Source organism: Pipistrellus hanaki (genome assembly GCF_964339955.1).
Source record: "Pipistrellus hanaki genome assembly, chromosome: 12".
NCBI lineage: Eukaryota > Metazoa > Chordata > Mammalia > Chiroptera > Vespertilionidae > Pipistrellus > Pipistrellus hanaki.
The window spans coordinates 2795656-2816328 of NC_140514.1; the positions used below are offsets into that span (position 1 = coordinate 2795656).

The 20673-nt window shown below is 40.5% G+C and overlaps 1 long non-coding RNA gene across 1 annotated transcript in view; it reads right to left on the reverse strand.

Annotated features, from left to right (window-relative positions):
* Positions 1 to 20673, reverse strand: part of LOC311630765 — a 43092-nt gene that overhangs the window by 14395 nt on the left and 8024 nt on the right. The window contains exon 2 of the long non-coding RNA XR_014796450.1: positions 16721 to 16834. This is a non-coding gene — a long non-coding RNA (uncharacterized lncRNA). The remainder of the gene's footprint in view (positions 1 to 16720; positions 16835 to 20673) is intronic.

The following is a 20673-nucleotide window of genomic DNA, read 5'->3' on the forward strand; positions in this document are numbered from 1 at the left end:
ACCAAGAACTAGTCAATCAGACTGTTTGTATTAACTCATTTAATCCTCCCAATTTTCAAAGTGGATATTACTGTTATCGTTATTATTCCCAGTTTGCAGAGGAGGGGAAAACAAGGAACCGCATGTTGATGGTATTGTCCCAGGTCTTACAATGAATGAACGGGCATTGCCTTGGTGAGGTGAGAAGGCCAAAAAATAAACTCAGGTTTGGGTTTCAAAACCCTCTTGCGCCTGATGGCTTTATTATTGAACGCTGACATCAGGTAGATCTGGCCGCGTGAACACCAGCCTCTAAGAAAAATAACTCAGAAAACCTCTGGTTCCTCCGGGACAAAAAGTCACAATTTATTTCAGGGACTCTCAGGGAGCAGGGAGGGCTCAGCTCAGCGAGGTAAAAAATGGAAACCCGAGTGCACAACATTGATCAGCCAACAATATTTCTTTATAAATCAGCACAAGTCAGCGCTAATGGGTCTTTGCGTGGAATCTATTCCATGTGATAGGCTGTAGTGGCTCACTGTGGCTTTCGGTTCCCCAGAAACTGGTACCCACAATGTGAAAAGTGGGGGTCATTCCAATCGCTGTGCTGTGACTCTAATGGCCATGCCCAAATTGCAGCACAGAACCTTTTCCAGGCCTCCACAGGAGCAAAGATCACCTTGGCTGCTGGACTTTGGATTCCTGGGGGCCACAGAAATTAACTGTAAAACTCACGGAGCTTTATCAATAATGTACATGATGCTGTGTGTTCCTATAGCCCTGGTCTAAAATAAGAAACAGACAACTTTTCATCCAGGTGTCCACGCTGTGCTCCTTAGAGCGTTCCTAGGAGGTGACAAATGCATGGTGCAGGGACCACTACGAGATGAAAGGAGGAGGTGGAGGAGAAAGAAGAGGAAGAGAACAGCAACTGGAGAGCGAGGAAGCTGTAGTGATGTTCAAGACACACATCCAGCCTGGCTGGCGTGGCTCAGTGGTTGAAAGTCCACCTATGGACCAGGAGGACATGGCTCAGTTCCCATCAGGGCACAGGCCTGGGTTGCAGGTTTGATTCCCAAGTGTGGGGTGTGTAGAAGGCAGCCAATCAATGATTCTCTCTTATCACAGATGTTTCTGTCTCTCTCTCCCTCTCCCTTCTTCTCTAAACAGAGATGCTAACAAAAACAAGCAAACAAAAAAGACACACATCTAACCATTAGCTGCTTCCTGCCCTCTCTCCTGAGGGCGAGTCTTGGGACCTGAAGAGCTGGCTTCACTACACAGTCAACAACTGACCGAAGGAGTCGCAGAAGCAAAAGACAAAACAGACCAAAGGCACTGCCAAGGAAGTACATAAACACTAGAAGCGTGGTGACATAGAAACAGCACTGAGATGTCCAGTCCCAGAGACCTGGGTCTCTCCCATGGCTTCCTTTAAAAATGGATTTTAAAATATGCATCTCTCAGGATTCCTGAGAGAGTGAAGTGGGTAAGATCTGTGTGAGAAACAATCAAGGTACCTTCCACCAAGTAGGTGATAAAAAATTTGGACTTCCTTCCTCTAACTTCCCACTGAATCAGGTGCAGCCTTCACCAGGAGGTGAGGACACCGACTCCTCAGAAGGCAGAGACCCCTCACCTTCACATTCTCTCTTTATTGGCACACACCTGCCAGGAGGGCCTTCTGCCATCGGTGCTAGAAAAGTTCAAATGAATGAGGGTACACATTTCTACGTTGCACACAAAGTCTGTTCCTGTCTGCAGTCACACTCAACCTTTGTCCCAAGGACCTGCCTGGGAGGGCAGAACCCAGGTCGCTGTTCTCTGCATGTTGGCAAGCTGCGTTTCAGCATCTAGATGGTTGATAATAATCAGTGAGGCTTTTCCCAGGAAATATCTCTATTTTCACCTCCTTCCACAAAGGTCCCGGCTCACTTCTAGCCTCTTCAGAATGTAAACTGTGCAAGGCCGTGAACTTCTCTTCAGCATGTTTCCCAATGCGCCCTGTTGCCTGCTCAGCCTGGGGTGTAATAACTCATTAAGAAGCGCAGCTGCCAATGCCACTGGGGCAAACACAGCCACGGCCCCTAATCCACATAAAGCGAGCTCATAAGCCTATACTGGCACCCCCTCACCCTCCAGCCCTTAACAGCCACCTCCCACCTTCCTCTCCTCCGGCCACTGCCAGCATTTATATTTTATTAACCTCGCTGTGAGTTCCCTACATAGACTGCTCGTGCTGTAATTCATTTTGTGTGTGCATGCCCAAGAGCTTTGAGCAATAGAGACATTTCTTTTTTCCCATTTCCAGTAGCATATAAAATCACAATGGGCTAGATGGCCCTCCTGTCCCTAACCCACTGGAAAAATCTTATGTGGGGACTCCTGGATTTATAGCATCATATTTGCCCACACACTCTGGAGAAGGATACTTTCCATCAGACATACAGGGATATTTTGTGTTCAATGGCACAGCGGTATTTTTTCCAGAAACCTGCATTTAAGGAGGCTGGGGGGTTGCCAGACTCCTTAAATGTGTGACACTGCTATATACACCCACCTGTAGGGTTACACACACACACAGTGCCACCATTGTATTTAAAAAGATATCCACCTCAGAAAGTGCCCCATTAGCTATGGACCACAGGCCCCAGCTCCCATTTGCTTTATGCAACATGCACACAGTGGGACTCTTATACACATTGACTTTTTCCTGCATGCTACTGCCTGCTGCCTGGACAAGCAGTAATGAGGAGAGCAAGCCTGAACGCCATGCTGCGGGGTTGAGAATCAGCCCAGGCAACGGTTACTGTAAGACAGGTTGTTCGGATGGTCCTCACACCAGAACTCATGGCTCAGCCCCACTCGGGCACCTGGTTGTGCGAGGGCTATCAAAGCATTGGCTGATCCCTTCCCTCAGTCGCCTCATCTGTAGAAGTTGGATGGTACTCACTGTCCTGCCTTTGTCACGGATTGCCGTGAGGACCACGTGACACAATACATCTGAAAATGTTTTCAGACTGTAAAGAACTTGAAGAAAACAATTATCTTTCTGTTAAGTTAATGTATTACATAGATATACATATAATCACAACATATTTTATTGTACCAAATTACATTAGTTACCGTCTTTGTGTTCAGGCCATACTTTTCCTTATCACCATCTATCACTTTATAATTTGGGTAGGTGAATGCTAGTATAGCTTTTATAAATTTGTCAAGATAAATTAAAACTTGCAAGATCTTAGCACAGCCTGTCACTAACACTTGGGTCTAATAAACAGGCTTAATTCCTTTCTCCTTCTGCTCAGAGCACCTTGAGCCCTGGGAAGAATTCACTCCCACCCTCTCCCCTATCTCACCTTCATGGGGCTGCTGACTGGTCTGGGTTAAAGGGAAACAGACAGCCAAAACTGGTGTGGCTCAGTGGATAGAGCATCAGCCTGCGGACTGAAAGGTCCCAGGTTCGATGCCAGTCAGGGTCATGTACCTTGGTTGCGGGCACATTCCCAGAAGGGAGTGTGCAAGAGGAAGCTGATCGATGATTCTCTCTCATCGATGTTTCTAACTCTCTATCCCTCTCTCTTCCTCTCTGTAAAAAAAATCAATAAAATATATTAAAAAAATAAAAAATACATAAATAAGGGGACACAGACATAGACATCAAGACATATGATCAGAAAGACTGTAAGCTCCAGTTGCTAAAAACGCTGCTTATTTCCTATGGCTTCAGATATTCCTTTGCCCGGTCATTGGGGAAGTTGCTGCATGGAGTAAATCCAAATGAACGTCTGCCCCTGACCAGTGCATAGAGGCATCAATTTCTTTCCCATCAATTCGGGAGGAAATGCTATCATCTAAGCTTAATTGGTGACAAAACTCTATTTCCCAGTATTTACTGACAAAAATATGTCCAATGTGGAAATAAAGATTGATTTTGGCTCATGTTATACTTCAGACTAAGTTAATTATTCCCCTTCACCATGCTTTATGCCTCACCTTACATTCATCACTTTCAGGTAAGCTTGAAGTTAATTTCTACAGAAAGAGAATCAGAGAATGTCTTCTTAATAAGAGTAAGATCAATACATCATTTATAATTGTGACATTGCTCTCCTAAGATCCACAAGAATAAAGTAAGTGCAAAGTTATATGCAACCCAGAATTTTGTTTGTAAGCATTTCCGGGAGATTTTCTGAAATCCTTAAGGTGCTGGAACCACCCACTGAGACAAGGGAGTCATTCGGTCCCAAAGGAAGTTGTCAGAATGAATCATTAAAGTTTTAGATGAGAGAGTTGTCAAATAATAATAATAATAACAACAACAATAATAAAATAATAAGTTGAAAGAAGGTGATGGGTTTATATAATAATCTTTCAATGCTAAAATTTGAAAAAAGAAATGGAAAGAGAGTAAACAAGGAAAGAATCAAATTAAATACATGCTTTATAAACACTACTTTAAGTTTGTTTTTTTACCACCATAAAATGTTATGTATCGTTATACAATACTAGAGGCCCAGGGTGACAGGGTCTCTTGGCTGGGCCTCTGGGGATCGAGCTGAAACCAGCTCTCTGACATCTCCCGATGGGGTCCCCAATTGCGAGAGGGCAGTTTTCCGTGAAGCACCCCGAATTGGGCTCCCTATACTCTGGTTCTGGGCAAGTCACCAGAGAACCACTCCTGTGTTGAATGTCTGCCCTTGGTGGTCATTGTGTGTCATAGCTACCATTGGACAATTGAATGGCCGACGTCTCTTAGACTTTTATATAGAGAGATTTAAAAAAGACTGAAAAATAACACTCATAATTTCCATCACTCATGTCCCAGAAATAAGCATATTTAGTACTCAGATATATATCCTTGTGCATTTTTATGCTTATAGTTGTATTTGTTACTTTACATGGTTTTAGCATTAATGCAATGTAGAATTCTATAATACTTAATAATTTAAAATTCTTCTCTACTTTTACTTAATATAAAATTTAGTTGGCACATTATAAATTTATCCTTAGAATGTCATGTTTTTTTTTGTTCTAATATTTTAAATTATAAAATGATGTATGTAAATATATGTATAGAATTGCACTTCTTAACCTTTGTGATTCTTAGTGTATGTTCCTGTAAAGGGATGGGGAGACAGATAATAGATAAATAACAGAGATAGATGATAGATAGAGAGATAGATAGATAGATAGATGATAGAGCACAATATAGAGGATTATGATATATGTATGACTTGTGATTTGCTTTTTAACTCAACAGCTTATCAAGGATATCCTTATAGTTAACAGGTAAAAATGAGCTTATTCTATTTAATGACTGTACAATACTCCTCAATATGTTTGTATTATAAATGAAATACTAACAGACATTTAAGTTCTCTTCACTACTTATATATTCCAAGGCTGCCACAAACATTCTTGATTTTGAGTGTTTCTGTGTGAGGGTTAACTTAAAAGTAGAATTTGCTGGTCATCAGTTTTATATATTGTTTATATGACTGGTACTGCCAAGTTACTCTCTACAAATGTACCAATTTACACTGCAATCTATAGTGTATGGGAGTACTGTATCCTCTAAGCCTTAACAACAATAGATATTATGCTCTGTCTGTTGGTCTGTGAAAATATGTTTAAAAATAGTACTCTGTATTTTTATTTTATTTCATTGAACAATACATAGTTTGAGTGTCTTTTCACAAATGTATTATTTATTTTTGGTAAATTGCTATTTAAATCTTTTGACCATTTTACTGTTGTTTTCATTCACTATTTTAAATCACAGTATAACATTCCAAACAATGGATACACTATTAAATTATATCCTTTTCAAGTACACAGAAAAACTATGAACTATATATCTGTATGCAAAACTTTTTATACTATTACTAGAGGCCCAGTGCATGAAATTTGTGCATTCAGGGAGTGGGTGGGGGGGTTTAGCCCAGCCTGTGCCCTCACACAGTCTGGAAGCCCTCAGGGGATGTCCAACTGATGGCTTAGGCCCACTCCCCAGGGCCATCAGTCAGACATCCTTAGCACTGCCACAGAAGCGGGAGCGGCTTCCGCCACCACCACTGTGCTCACCAGCCATGAGCCCGGCTTCTGGCTGAGTGACACTCCCCTGTGGAAATGCACTGACCACCAGGGGGCAGCTCCTGCATTGAACATCTGCCCCTTGGTGGTCAGTGGGCAACATAGCAACCAGTCATTCCATTGTTTGGTTGATTTGCATATTAGCTTTTTATTATATAGGATAGATTGATACTTAAGATCAATATGTTTAATTCAATCTTGGAGTTTACAAAGATATAAATTTTAAAATACTCTTAAATACCCTAAATGTCTTAAGTTTTTAAATATTTTCCAAATAACCTCCCAATAAAGAAGCAATACATATAATGCCCTTGTCATAGAAGACCAGAAGGAAATAGGATTACTTTTTCAAAACTGCTGCTGGATAAGCAGTTGAGAATATACCTCATTTTCAGGGGGAAAAAAATGTTTCACTAATTCTGGTGTGGTTGAATATCTTTCTATTTGTTAATTTACCTCTTTTTTTTCCCTTGTGAATTACATTTTGGGACTCTTTGCTCATTTTGCCATTGAACTCTGTTACCACCACAAGGACTCCACTGCATCCTTTGGTTATCGATGCATTAAAAGGAAAGAACAGTTGTTCTAGATATGACTTGGTTGAAATGATTTCATACAAATGCTCTTTAGAAGCCTCCCCCCGCCTCCATTACCATAAGCATAGGTACTCTACATTTTATTATTAATGGAGTTGGTCCCTATAAGAAAGACTTAGCAAATAACCATGGTGACGAAAATCAGTTATGTGGAACACAGGAAGGAGCACCAAAGAACACATATGCACAGTCCATGGACACCGACAACAATGTGGTGAGGGCCAGGGGGAGGGGTCTGGGTAGAAGTGGGCAAAGGTGGGGTGAAATGGGGGGCATCTGTAATAATATCAAAGATAAAAATGTAATATATAATACATATTTAAATAGCTTGTTTGCTAAGATGTAGCCCTTCAGAATCTCCTGCTCTGAAGAGGCTGTGTCTGATAAAGAGCTAAAGAAAACTCCTTAATTTTCCACTTCTTCATTCCAATTCCTTTTAAGGATTGTTTAAAATCAAAATCACTTCATCAGGGCTCTGCTCCCTGGTACCTACTGTTCTTAAGAGATCTGTGGCCTTAATAATATTAACTATTTATTTATCTTACTGGCTGGGGACATTTAGGCAACTTTTCACTTGTTTTATACTATTTTTTAGCATTCAGAAGTCTTCAATGTTACCTAGTCTTTCTTTATTTATATTTTTTATTTTCTTTGACCAGCTTTTAGCCAAAGAAATCCTCCCCCATATGAACTCCCATGTGCCTGGCAGTTTTGATATGAATTTATTATCTTTTTCTAAATTGTTTTAATTTTAAAAATATATTTAACCCTTTAATGCATCATGCATTGGCTTTGGCATGTGTTGTTATGGGAGAATCTAAATTCATCTTTATTTCCCAAAGACTGTAATTGCATAACTAACATTTATTGACTATTTTATTCATGTATTAATTAATCACATTTCTTTGCCTTAGGCTGAGTTATTATTAAACTGCAGCCTGTTCCAGAGTTGGGATGCCTCTGGTTGTATTGATTTTTCTTTTTTTCTATCAATACCCTATTATTTTTATTATTATGGCTATACAGCATTTTAATATGTATTAGAATTGGCCTCCCTCCTTCCATTGCTTTTTCAACATTTTATTGTCTGTTTGTAGCTATTCAATAACCATTCATAAGTGATGGGAAGGGAGAGAGCATGTCAGGAAATGAATCACACCATTAATGGCCCTCTTCTAAGTGGTAGTAGCCATGGAGAAGAGAGCAAAACTTCCCAGGAGCCTAAGGCAGCAGCCAGAAAGCACGGGTGTAACTCAGTTCAGGGCTCCAAGTCCTGCATATTACGGTTAGGAATTATGTAAATTACTAGTGAATCAGTCAAAAACCATAGAAATTGGAGTCAAGATGTGCAACGATGAAATTACAAAGTGAAAGACAGTATCTCAAGGCCATTTGACTCAGTTCCATAAAACACTTATTTATGTGGTCACTGGTTTGGCTTTGTTAGTATGAATCTGCTGACATAAAAAAAGCATAGGATAAAACTGCTAAACAAAGACATCACAGCAACCTTTTCACGTGATAAATATGCTTATCATCTTATTAAAGAAACTACAAAAAATAATAATAAAAGCAATTACAGGAAAGTTGCCCTGGGTCCCCTTTTACTCACATAGTGTATGGGAGAAATATAAATTTCTTTTCAAATTTTCAAAACTTAAAAAGGTGTTCTTATTTAATTCAGAGTCATGTTTTTCAAGTGAAAAAAAAAAAAAAAAAAAGATGTGGACTTTCCAATAATTAAAACTACTTAGGTATCTGAATGAAAGTGACAGCTGTCTCCAGGGGATAATCCTACATAATAAAAGGCTAATATGCAAATAGACCAAATAGACCAACCAGTTGCTATGACATGCACTGACAACCAGGGGGAGTGTGCAGAACATGGTGGGCGTTGGCCGCAGCAGGATGGTGGAGGAGGTGAGTGGGGATGCCAGACCAAGGTGGGGCACTGGTTGCTGTCATCAGGGCAAGCCTCTGGTGGTTACTGAAAATTCTTCATTCCTGTGCTCCAAAGTCCTGCCCAGGGCTCACATCTGCTGCTGGTGCCAGCCCTGCTCACACCCACAGCCAGCATCAGAGCCACCGCTCATACCCGCTGCCCATGGCCAGCACTAGTCCCGATCACTTGGAGCCATCAGCAAGTGCTTCTCCATCTCCCCCTGCTCCTGAAGGCCGATTGGGGCAGCAGCCACCACTTGTATCCATTGCTGGCGCTGGCCCCAATCACACCCATTGCTGGTGCCGGCCCCCATCACTCAGTGCTGTCAGTGGGTGTGAGCGGGGCCAGACTGTCAGCATGTGGGAGTGGCGGCAGCAGGAGTGGTCTGCCAGCCAACAGGGAACCTGGGGGCACAGAGAATGGGCCAAGACCTGTCCCTGTGCCTACCACAGCCTCACAGCCCACAGTTCCTTTCAAAGTGCATGATTTCATGCACTGGGCCCCTAGTATATAAATAAAAGGAGAAGTTTTCAGCCAGTATTAAAAGACTACAGACAAGTTACAGAGATGACATTTTCCTGAAGCAGAAATAATCTGTAATCTGACTCTGTGACACTAACCTCATTCACCTGAGGCATAGTAGTAGGGGACACTGGCTACTTCTCCCTCAAAACAGAAATTGATATTCCATTATACATTTCATCAGCCCCCTGGCCTGTCCACTAAGGCTAGCTGCCAACCATGCATCTTCAAAGGTTTTTAGCTATCAGAAAAGCACAAGCACTCACAAACACACATACACACAATGAATCTGGTGCAAAAATGTAGAGAACACAGCGTTGAGTGATCTGGGTTTGAGTCACGGTTTCCTTAAAAAAACACACAAACTATAAAATCTTAGATAGTCCATTTCAATGCAGAAACTCAAGTTTCTCCAACTGGGAAAAATGAATAATAGTACTGATTGTACAATATGATATCATTGGAGTTTCTGAGTATTAAATGAGACATAAAAGGATATTTAATACCGTAAAGCACTATATGAAAAAATAAACTATTATAATAAATTCCTTTATAATAATTAATTATATCTATTAAAAGTAGACCCCCATTGGAATGGGAAAATTTAAGATGACAGATATATTTTTCAATTCTATACATTTTCATTTCAATTATATATAATTTATTTCCCCGATATTTTTTAATGGCCCCAAACTTACACTTAAGATGAAAGAATAGTACAGTGAATATGCATACATCTTTCCTAATATTATAGTCATCAATTGTTAACGTTTTGTCACATTTTCTTCATATATCCCTCTTCCCAGGATGTGTATGCCTCCTGGGTGTTTCTTCAGAAGGATTATAATGCCAGTTTGCCCACTATTCATAATATGACCTTGTAGCTCTCGGTTCACAGAGTACCTGCCAGAACTCTTTGTTGTTCAAGTTCTTTTATCTCTTCTTAATAATCTGGGGAGCAATTTCTTTGAGGTTGTATGAATATTCTTTTCCCTGATATATGTTCACTAGTGAAAGTTATTTTGGTTTTGATTGTTTAATATACACATACACACGTATAAATCTGTGACTTGAATTCTTGATAAATGAGAAGGCAAAATAACATTGATATCTTAAATTATCCTATAAAAATGTATTGTGAATGAATGAGAAGGTTTTTGGCTAGGCTTCTGAACTGCTGAAGCTGTTTGAATCGCTATAAATGTTTTATGAACACACTCATTTGAAGATGAAAAATAATAGCTTGAAAATATGTTATAACTGCAGGGCACCGAGGTCACCAAGAGGCCAGGTTGGTAGGAGAGGTGGGTCTCCTTTATGCGGATGGAAATAAGAAGGAATCCAAAAATACTCGCTGCATTTTAAAGGCAGGGCAACCTTACCAGTGACCTCATCTTCAAAAAATATCAACTATTGCAAACAATCCTGGGAGGTTTTGCAATCCTTTTAGCTAATCCAGATCGACCACCTAAATCAGAAGTATTGAAACATATGCAAATCCGTCTATATGTGCCCGTGAAAGGTAGCCTTTTCCTGCAAATGTCTCTGAAAGGCTCTCGGCGGAGTGTCTGCGGGCTTATTATGTTTAACACCTTTGCTCCTGAGCACTCATGTAGGCGGACTTTTCAATTTCAGGGGATTTCAGTACAGTTCCCTGCAATTTATCATAGGCAAGGAATTAACACGGAAGAAATGGAAACGCATTCGCAGTGGCCAAGACATTTTCCTTCAGATGGAAAAGCCACTGAATGAAAAATATAAGAAAGATGACTTCGGTGCTTCAAAAAACAGAAAAATAACCCAAACCACCCAGTTAGCAAAGCCAGACTTCGTTTTCCTGTGGAATACAAAGAAGCAGCAGGAACTCGATGGAAATGTTTTCTCATCCAGTGCATTGTCGCACAGGTTCAGGCACACAAAGGACTCATTGCTGTGTTCCACCCCCTACACAACATGCTATGATCAGGTGGGTATGACTGAGCCAGGAGGGTAGGAGCCAGGGAAACTTTTCAGCAAGTGAAATGGGAAAACTGAAAAAAGAAGAGAAGAAAAAAAAAAACAACCAACCAAAAAAAAAAAAAACAACCAAAAAGTTAAACAAGGCCAAGCAATTAACAGCCTGCTTAAAAATCACAAGACCTTATCTTCCCTAACCAAGGACACTTAGGAGCAGATGGTTTACACCTCTCCTCTCCAACCCCGGAGAGAGAGTAGCTTAAAACACCCTGATCTGGGAGAAAGATGACACAGATCCAGTTTGTGTCATTAGTGCCAGCCAAACGCCAAAGAAATAAATAACAAAACAGAACAAAACAAAGTTAGAGCCAGGCAATTCAATATAAAGGTAAAGCAGTGAAGCTCACCAGAGGATGATCCCAAACTCCCCTAGGAGCTCACTTTGATGCATCGGCATATTAAAACACACACCTGGAAAGCTCTAATATTCCCCTGTGATGCTCCCTGGAGGCCTCCCCTAATCTCCCGCCTTGAGACAACAAATAAAACCCTTTAAGACAGAAGACCCAGTGAGTGCTCTCCCTGGAGTATGCCTGTGCCCCTGTTATACCTTCAGGTGTGTGTCTCTGTTTTCTTTCTCCTAAACTCTACAGGATCCCAGGAGACTTGCCACCAGGGGAGGAGTGGGCAGCAGCAGCTCGGCCCGGGGCCCGGGTTAACCCCCTGAACCTCTCTGCAAGGACTCTTCTTCTGCCTCTGTGACTTGTCACTTGAGTCCCCGCGGCCCAGTGTGGCTCACTTTTGTTACTGTGACTTCCTCTCCTGAGTCTAGGCAGCCCAGTCTAGACTTACTCCTGTTGGGGGATCTTGCCTCTTCTATCTTGAGCAATCCCTTTGCTTCACTGTCCCCAGTGTTACTATACATACTTTCAAAATCATCTGGCCTCATGTTAAGAAATGTTCCCTGCACAGAGTCAAGAACACACATTCTAGACCATGCTGGACAAACCTGCCTTGGTCCCAGTCTCTTTCCAGTGACATTATCATGTCTCCGCATATAGGGCAAATCCATTTAAAGTGGATCTTCTACGTTCCCAATGAAAAATATCTCCAAATAGGGTTTTAGACCAACGTGAATATATAAATGTATACAGGTATATAGCACATGAAGTACATATTAGTTATACTGGTTCATACTCAAAATCTTACATGTGGTTGCTAGCCAGTGTTGGTTCTCTCTGTAACCACTCCTTTGGAGCTTTAATCCATTTTCACAGCTTTACTCTTCAAGTCTCCGGATCCCAAGGACACCCAGCTTGAGTCAGATGTCTAAGCTTGTTTGCACCTCTCCAGCTGGATATGTAACAGGAAGCTCAGACATGCCCGAAACAAAATGCAGCTCATTTTGCACCTCCTAGCTGCTCTCATTTGCTAAATCTGGCAACTCTAACCCACTTCACCCACTCCTCCCATGTGGCCATCCACAACTCAGGTGATGACAACTACACAAGGAAGCAGAGAGAAAAGGGTTCTGAAGGATAAAGGAGAGTCACCCCTGGAGTCCATATAGTCAGGAGATAAGTTTTTATGTCTACAGTCCTATGTATTTGAATGTATTTGAAGGGATTTGTAGCAAGATTTCCTATACCAGCAATTTAGAGCTGGATCAGGAAGAACCGGAGCAGTAGACTGTATGAGACGCAGATCCCTCCACAGGCGAATGACTGACCCCTAGGCAATCTTTGGAGGAATCTCAGTGCCCAGGATGCAATGCCAGCAGCAATAGTCATCTGGCATGCACCAGAATGTGACAAGAGAGGGATTAAGGTGAACCAGAATTAAGGATAAACTGAATGATATTGCAAAAGTGCAAGAAGATCTAGACAAGAGACACTGCTCTAACCACTGTTAGCAAGCCTAGAAAAATGGGAATAAAATTTAAAACTGGAATTACATTGCTGTGCTTCTCAAACATACACTCATTTGTTGTATGAGTCTGCATAAATTCCTGCTTCAAAACATGTGCCCCTGCTCTATCATATGAGTTTATTTAGCTCTTCTCACTTAACATGGTGCTTATGAACAACGATGTACTATTCTGGACAAATAGTTTTTAGATTACCCATGTAGCATTGCACAGTTCCTTCTATAAAAGGCACATAACTGTGATTATAAAACCACTTAAATGCATTATACACAAAAGAGAACACAGGCCACTCTCATAGGAAACAATAAAGGCTACTTTTCAATATTCCTGGTTACCTTCTAATTTTCCAAATGGAAGAGTCCCCCCTGTACTGCTAAGAAGAAACACAGGACCAGGATGATAATGATTAGATGAGAGCAGCGCCCACAAGTCAGGAGTAGCTAAATCCCCGTAAGCAACACTCTTGAATAAATGCAATAGCACATGCCATTTGCAAAATTAAACACTGGGTTTTGGAGCCAAGAAATGTGACCTATTAAAATTGTAGTTCTTGAGAACTACTAATATTTTAATTTAAAAAATATTGGGAGAGTAAAAGGATTAAAAAGCAAATAAGTCAATATTTGGCTCAGTTCCTACTTCATATTTACACCCATCTGCCATAGCCTGAGGTTAAAAAGTACTCATTTTAATCATGAAAAGCATATCCATCACAAATTAACCAGAAGTAAATCACTCACCAACATAAACATGGATGGCTCTATAAAAAAATAAAATAAAATAAAAAGTGAGAAGAAAAAAGTTTCTTGTCTTACCTCAAAACTTTCCCAATTTAATGAAGGTTAAATCTCAAATTAGCTTTCTTCAAAGTCAACTTCCCCAAACATTGAAAGAACAAAACAATCACATTCTCCCAAATGGTGGCATGGTATTTCAGTGCCACAGAATTTTGCAAGCAGCATTTAAATTTGGTAAGGAAGCCAAAGTATAGAGTGCACTCGCTGAAAGTTCATTCTTTCAGGCCTAACAGATATTGTCAGTTTCTAAAATAGACCCGCAGATAATGTAAACAATTTGACAGGAAATTGGTGGTGGTGACTGGAGTCAAACAATCTGAGGACAAATGTCCTATGACTTGGAACATACGAGACAATTTCCTTTGCATAGAGGTAAAGTGAAGTGATGACAGAGTGCACAAAAACCTATTCTCCCCTTGAAATTACAGTCCCACTGGGTCTCTCATTGGGCATCTTCAAGAAGAAAAACTTGACACGCCAAAGCCATTCCATTGACATTACTTTGCAAGTAATCACCATTCTAGAAGTTGCTTTTAATTTTCCTACATGATTCCTACCTGTGAGAGCATTAAAAAGGTATTTCCGCTTCCCTATGCTGTATTAAGAAGTTTGCCCTAGGGGAAAAATTGAGGTAGCCCAAACTGTCTGTCTTGCTGTTATTTCCCATCATCTCTCCGCTTCTACCTGCGCTACCTCCCCCTTTTCTGTTACATGTCCCTAATTGGCTAATGCTAAGCCCAGGGCCATGGGATGAGGAGAAAATCGAGGACTAAGGTTTACTTCATCTATCCATTTGTTTTGTCCCACATACTTATTTAAATGCCCCTCCCCCCATAATTCCTCTTTATGCCTTGTAATCCATTGTAATCCATTATAATAAAAGGCTAATATGCAAATTGTCTCTGGAGTTCAACCTACTGGGAGTTCTACTGCTTGCTATAATGTGCACTGACCACCAGGGACCAGCGAAGAACAAAGGAAGGCCCTGGACAGCAGCCAGAAGGCCCTGATTGCTGGCCAGGCCTAGGGACCCTACCCATGCACAAATTCTGTGCACTGTGCCTCTAGTTTCTAATAAAGCTGAACTACCCACAATTTTCACACCTTGCCCTGTGTGTGCCTCTTCTGAAGCTATCCACCACCCTTCAAGTTTTTAGGACTTTATATTTTCTATTATCCTTATTATTATTTTTAATCCTCACCCAAGGATATATTTCCATTGATTTTAGAGAGTGGAAGAAAGAGGGAAAGACAGAGAGAAATATTGATGTGAGCAAAACACATGGATTGCTTACTTCCTACACATGCCAGGGAGGTGCTTGCCCTTTGACTGGAATGAACCTGAAACCTTTTGGTCTGCAGGTTGACACTCTAACCACTGAGAAAACTGGCTAGGGCACACCTGTATATTTTCCAAAGCCCAGCTCAATCATTAGCCCACTTGCAAATTTTTTTCCTGATCTGCAAGACACTTTTATCTTCTTCTAAAAGTAACCCTACTTTGTATTCAGCTAATGAGTATGCATCTCTTCTCTCCCTGGCAGAAAGACAGCAAATTGGGCACAAGAGCACTGTCTGTCCTTTCTGAGCCACCCCTCTCTCTCCCGCAGTGCCTCGGCCTAATAGGGTACTCAGGACATTGGGGCCTGAGGTCAGGGGTTCTCAGTTTAAAAATGAAAAGGTGGATTCTTTATCAATCCAAGGCATATAAGCCTTGGAAAGTCTCCTATTGACCAGGCTTCATGAAAATGAAACAAGAAAAATTAAAAATAAAAGATTACAGAAAATTTCCATTAAAGCAAGCAAGAGCTTTAACATAAAATGAAAATTCACCTCAGGTCACCTTTCAGTAAGAAACTTTCTTAGCATAAAACTCAAGTTTAAAGACATATTCAAGAGGCATTCCTGGTACTATTTACTAAGCTCATTCACTAAAGAATATAACAATAGGCCAACTGCATTAAACCATCATAAACAGTCCAGTTGATTTGGGATCTGGGAATTATTATTTTGACCTTGGTTTCAAGCTAATATCCCTTGACACATATAGGTTGGAACAAAAAGAAAGATCCATGTCTTCTCAGCACTCAGGTTGGCTTTTTTTTTCTTTTTTCTCATCTTAATGTTAAAATGTGTGACATATGCTTGGAAAATTTACAGCAAATGCATTCTTTCTTGGTCTTTGACATACCTTTGCATCAAAAAACAATAACAAATAAATAACGCTGCTTTACTGAACACTGATGTGAATTCCTTGTGCCCTTTGATATGGCTGGGGGAGGTTAACAGCATATGTTAAAAGCCCAGAGAATGTCTATGGGCCATACCATCATCTAATGGTAAACAAGGTTAGTGCAAGGTCATCTGAGATAGATGACTTGGAATTTTTAGCAAGCCGCTAGATGAAGCCTGAGTATGCATACTGCAAAAAGAATTCCGCCATATAAAAAGGGAGCACAGGGAAAGTCATCTTGGAAACTCGAGACTTTTGGTCCAAAAGCTCTACCTAATTTATGAAACCCATGAATATTTAACACTAGAGCAAGCTCAAGATTAATTATTACTTGATTGATTTCTAAATGCCTGCCCTACAAAGCCAAACTAATGAGAAAATTAATAATCAAGCATTTCAAAATATCATAAAATCATTAAGTTTTGAGGGCTATTAGGGTTCCTCTAAAATGTTCTCCCAACTCCCTCCCTTTGTGATGATGGAAACCAAGGCACAGGGAGTGGAAGTGGCTTGTGTGAGGCCACTGATCACTTCTAGTTCTGAGACCGTGACTAGTCTCTCACCGGAGCATGAAGAGTGTGACTCTGGCCACTGGCCTTAGTAGGAGGGCTGCTGACTCAGAGTTCCCTGTGGAGTGGAGTGGATGGTGAGTGATCAACAGACACCCACCTCTGCCAGGGGCAGCATGGCTTCCGTGTGGTATTCATGGTTCTTGGAACCAAAGGGCTTCTTTTTTCTCTTGCTTCTTCCGTCAGTGGTTTCTATGAGCAATATTTAATGAGTCTATGGTTAAATGATGTCTTTAATTAATACCTATGGATATACTACATCATTTTGATAGGATCCGCCCCCTGATTTTTAGTATATTAATCTCTTACCAGAAGAGATAGTGCATAATAGAAGAAAAGCATAGAATGAGTCCATGGTTTAAGGTTTGAATCTCTATTTCCTCATGATATTAACTTGGGAAATTATTTCAATTCTCTGATCCTCTTCCCCTCCCCCCACCACCAATAAAGTCAAGATACAATAGTCACTATGGGATAATAAAACTAACACATATAAGCCTGCCATGAGTCATAAATGCAAATGCCTCCTTTTATTAAATTACACATAATTAAAACACAAGTGAGATGATCCTCTCCATTTTCCAGATGAGAAAGCTGTGGTCAAACAACTTTAGGGAAGCGGTGACAAGCATAGGACTTAGAAGCTGGATGAGTTTGAATTCGCTCCAGTACTTTCTAGCTGTGTGATCTGGAGGAAGTGACTTAACCTGTCTGTCCTATGTCACCTCATTTGTAAAATGAAAATAATCTATCATCTATCTATCTATCTATCTATCTATCTATCTATCTATCTATCTATCATCTAAAAGCCTAAGCAACCAGTTGGCTGAACAACTGGTTGACCAGTTGCTATGATGTGCACTGAGCACCAGGGGACAGACACTCAATGCAGGAGCTGCCCCCAGTGGTCAGTGTGCTCTCATAGCCAACTTCTCGAGGCCGGCAAAACTTCCATGGTCTCTCTCCCCCAGACAGCCGGCCCAACTGGCCCTTATCAGCCCCCATCACTGGTCAGGCCAAGGGGCCCCATCCATGCATGAATTTGTGCACTGAGCCCCTAATAGTAATATAAAATCCATATGGCTGTTGTAAAGATTAAATAGAGTTAACAAATGTCTCCTCCAGCTGCTGGGCCTGTGTTTCTTGCATTCCTTGGTTTGTGACCTCCTTTAAGTCTCCCTCTACCTCCCTCCTATAAGGACATATGATTACATACAGGGTCCACTCTGACCCAGGATCATCTGTTCATCTCCAAATCCTTGGTTTAATCACAGCTGCCAAACTCCATTCATTTATAAAGTCACGTGCACAGGATCCAGGGTTTGGGACTTGGATCTTTGGGGTCATTAGTCAGCTTACCACAGGCATGAATGAACACCCCATTTGTGTTTGGATTTAATTTTTAATTTATACACTCAAGTAGGCATTGATTCCTATTCAGGCTGAGGCTGAAATTAAGAGTGGGGAAGAAGTCAATTCTTAATCATTTTCCAGCAGGAAAACACATGCCCAGAGAGTCAGTGTGTCGCCACTGTATAGTTACTGCAGCGTTAAATTAAAGAAAACTGAAGATGGAAAGGTTGAAGCGATAAAGCTTTTATCCTGTAGACCATTTTTAGGTCTTATGCTTGGATTCAATTAAAATAGACTTTTCTCTGACTGGCTTCCCCCCCCCCCTCCTCCCACTTAGCGTAATACCCTCTGGGTCCATTCATGCTGTCACAAAATGTAAGATTTCGTTCTCTTTATGGCTGAGCAGTGTTCCATGGGGTATAAATGTATCATAGTGCCTCTATCCACTCATCTACTGCTGGACACTTGGGGTGTTTCCCAATCTTGGCTATTGTCAATAATACTGCAATAATCATAGAGGTGTATATATTCTATGCTTGGGATGGTGAACACACAATACAATATAGAGATGATATGCTATAGAATTGTATATCTAAAATTTATATTACCTTATTAAGCAATGTTACCCAATAAATTCAATTAAAATTTTTTTAAAAAAACACCTCAGAATACAAAAAAAAAATGGAGACTTTTTTTCACCCTGGAAATTATCATTGAATTATTGAGTTTGACAATATTCAACAGTGCCGTAATGTTTGTCCAAGTGAGAGAATTCACTTGGTTCTGTCGCAGAGATAAATGAGGTAAATTCATCAAGACACCCAACTCAATAAGAATATTGATGGTGTTCTGCTTGGACACATAAACCCTTTCCTCATGAGTGACTTGTCAGATACCCAATGCGAGGCTTTTGCTATTACTTTAAAAAATTGCCAAAAAAGAAAAATGCATCCCAATTGATTCCCCATCCTGCAATTGCCTCCATTCCTTTTCCGATGATGCCATATGTCTCCATGGCAAGTTGCACTACATTGGAACTGACGTGAGAAAGGACATGGGAAAGAAGACAAGCAAATACACCATCGATTTGAATCATAATCACTCCATGAATTTGGAGAAAGACATGGAGAGAAAGAATGAAAGAGCAGCCTTTGGGAGGCGTGTGTGCATGTGCGCATGCGTGTAGAAGAGAGCACCATTATTCTAGTGTTTGAGGAAGGTTCCTAGTCTTGCTGTCTTGAAGTAAGGCTACAAAGGAAGAGAACAAGGGTTTGCCAGGGGCTCCATCTTCATCTTCCCAGTCGGTTATCTGATGTGTGCTAATTCTTGGGAATTTGAAACTTGCTTTATGTGAGACAGTTCAGTCCGTACAGCTCTTAGAAATCCATGGCTCTAATGAGCCCATTCACCACTTCTACTCACTGACCCTCAGTTGTTTTCTTGAAACTATGTAGAACACAAAATAAGCAAAAACACAAAATTTTAAAAATGCTAGTCTCCCTTTAAAGGGGGTTCATTTAAGCATAATATTTTAATTTTACATTAATAATTGCATTGAGCAATTATTCAGAAGTCCTTTCTTTTCTGTGCATCTTAATTTATTTAATCTGTGCCTCAGAAAAAAATAAAGTCCTCTCACCACAGGTACTTCACATCTGTCTTCTTTGGGCAAATATTTTATTACAAGGTATAAAAAAAGAAAATAACAAGAAAAGCATCAGATGACTCCATTATATTGAGTTCTTATTGGAAAACTGGCTGATATTAAATAGAATTTCACCATTTGTGTTCACAGACTTGGGGACACATGCTACAAATGCCAACTCCTGGGCTCTCCCCAACGAGAGAAAAACAGAAGTTGCAGACATGGGTTCAAGAAGTGGCATAAGAAACCTGCTTGCCTGGGAAATCTCCATTCTTCAGAGCAGAGCTAATGCTTTTAAAGCTTCATCTTTTCTTAGTACCTGGGCGGATTAGGAAGTCAGTCACCTCTCCTTCACAAAAAGGAAGGTGTTAATTAGCTATTCAGTACCTCTGAGCAAGTCTAAGAATCACTCTCAGAAAGATCCTGTCTTCTTTTCAGTCTGAAAAGGCTGCCTTTTTCCTCCTGAAACCTCAACCCCTTGAGTGCTTTATTTCTGCCGTGTGACTTTAGTTAAAATACAGGTCTCCTTGAACCTTAACTGACTTGCTCCTATTAGTTTCTTATGAATATTTCTTTACTTTGCAAAGTAGCTTCTTAAAGGTGTCAAACACCTTTTCTTCAGAAAAAGGGATCTTTGAACCAAAGTATTTGAAGAGCAAACTAAGTCTTCATGGACTTGTCATAAGAGAGGTTTCCCAATGATTTTCCCCAACAATGAATGAATCTTAATTTGAACAGAAAGATAGGTAAAAATAAGGTATGATATGGTTTTAGAAGAACTTGAGTAAATATCACTTTCAGTATTATTTTGGCTTTGATTCCTCAGTGTTTGGCATACTCATTAGTCAACAGAGCCAAATATCAACAGCACAACGATTGAAATTTCTTTGGAGAGCCAAATTTTTTAAACTTAAACTTCTTCTAACACCACTTTTTCAAGATAGACTTGCCCAGGCTGTGGTATTTTGTGGAAGAGCCACAATCAAGGAGCCAAAGAGCCACATGTAGCTCTTGAGCCGTGGTTTGCCGACCACTGCCTTAGATTAAGACTGTAG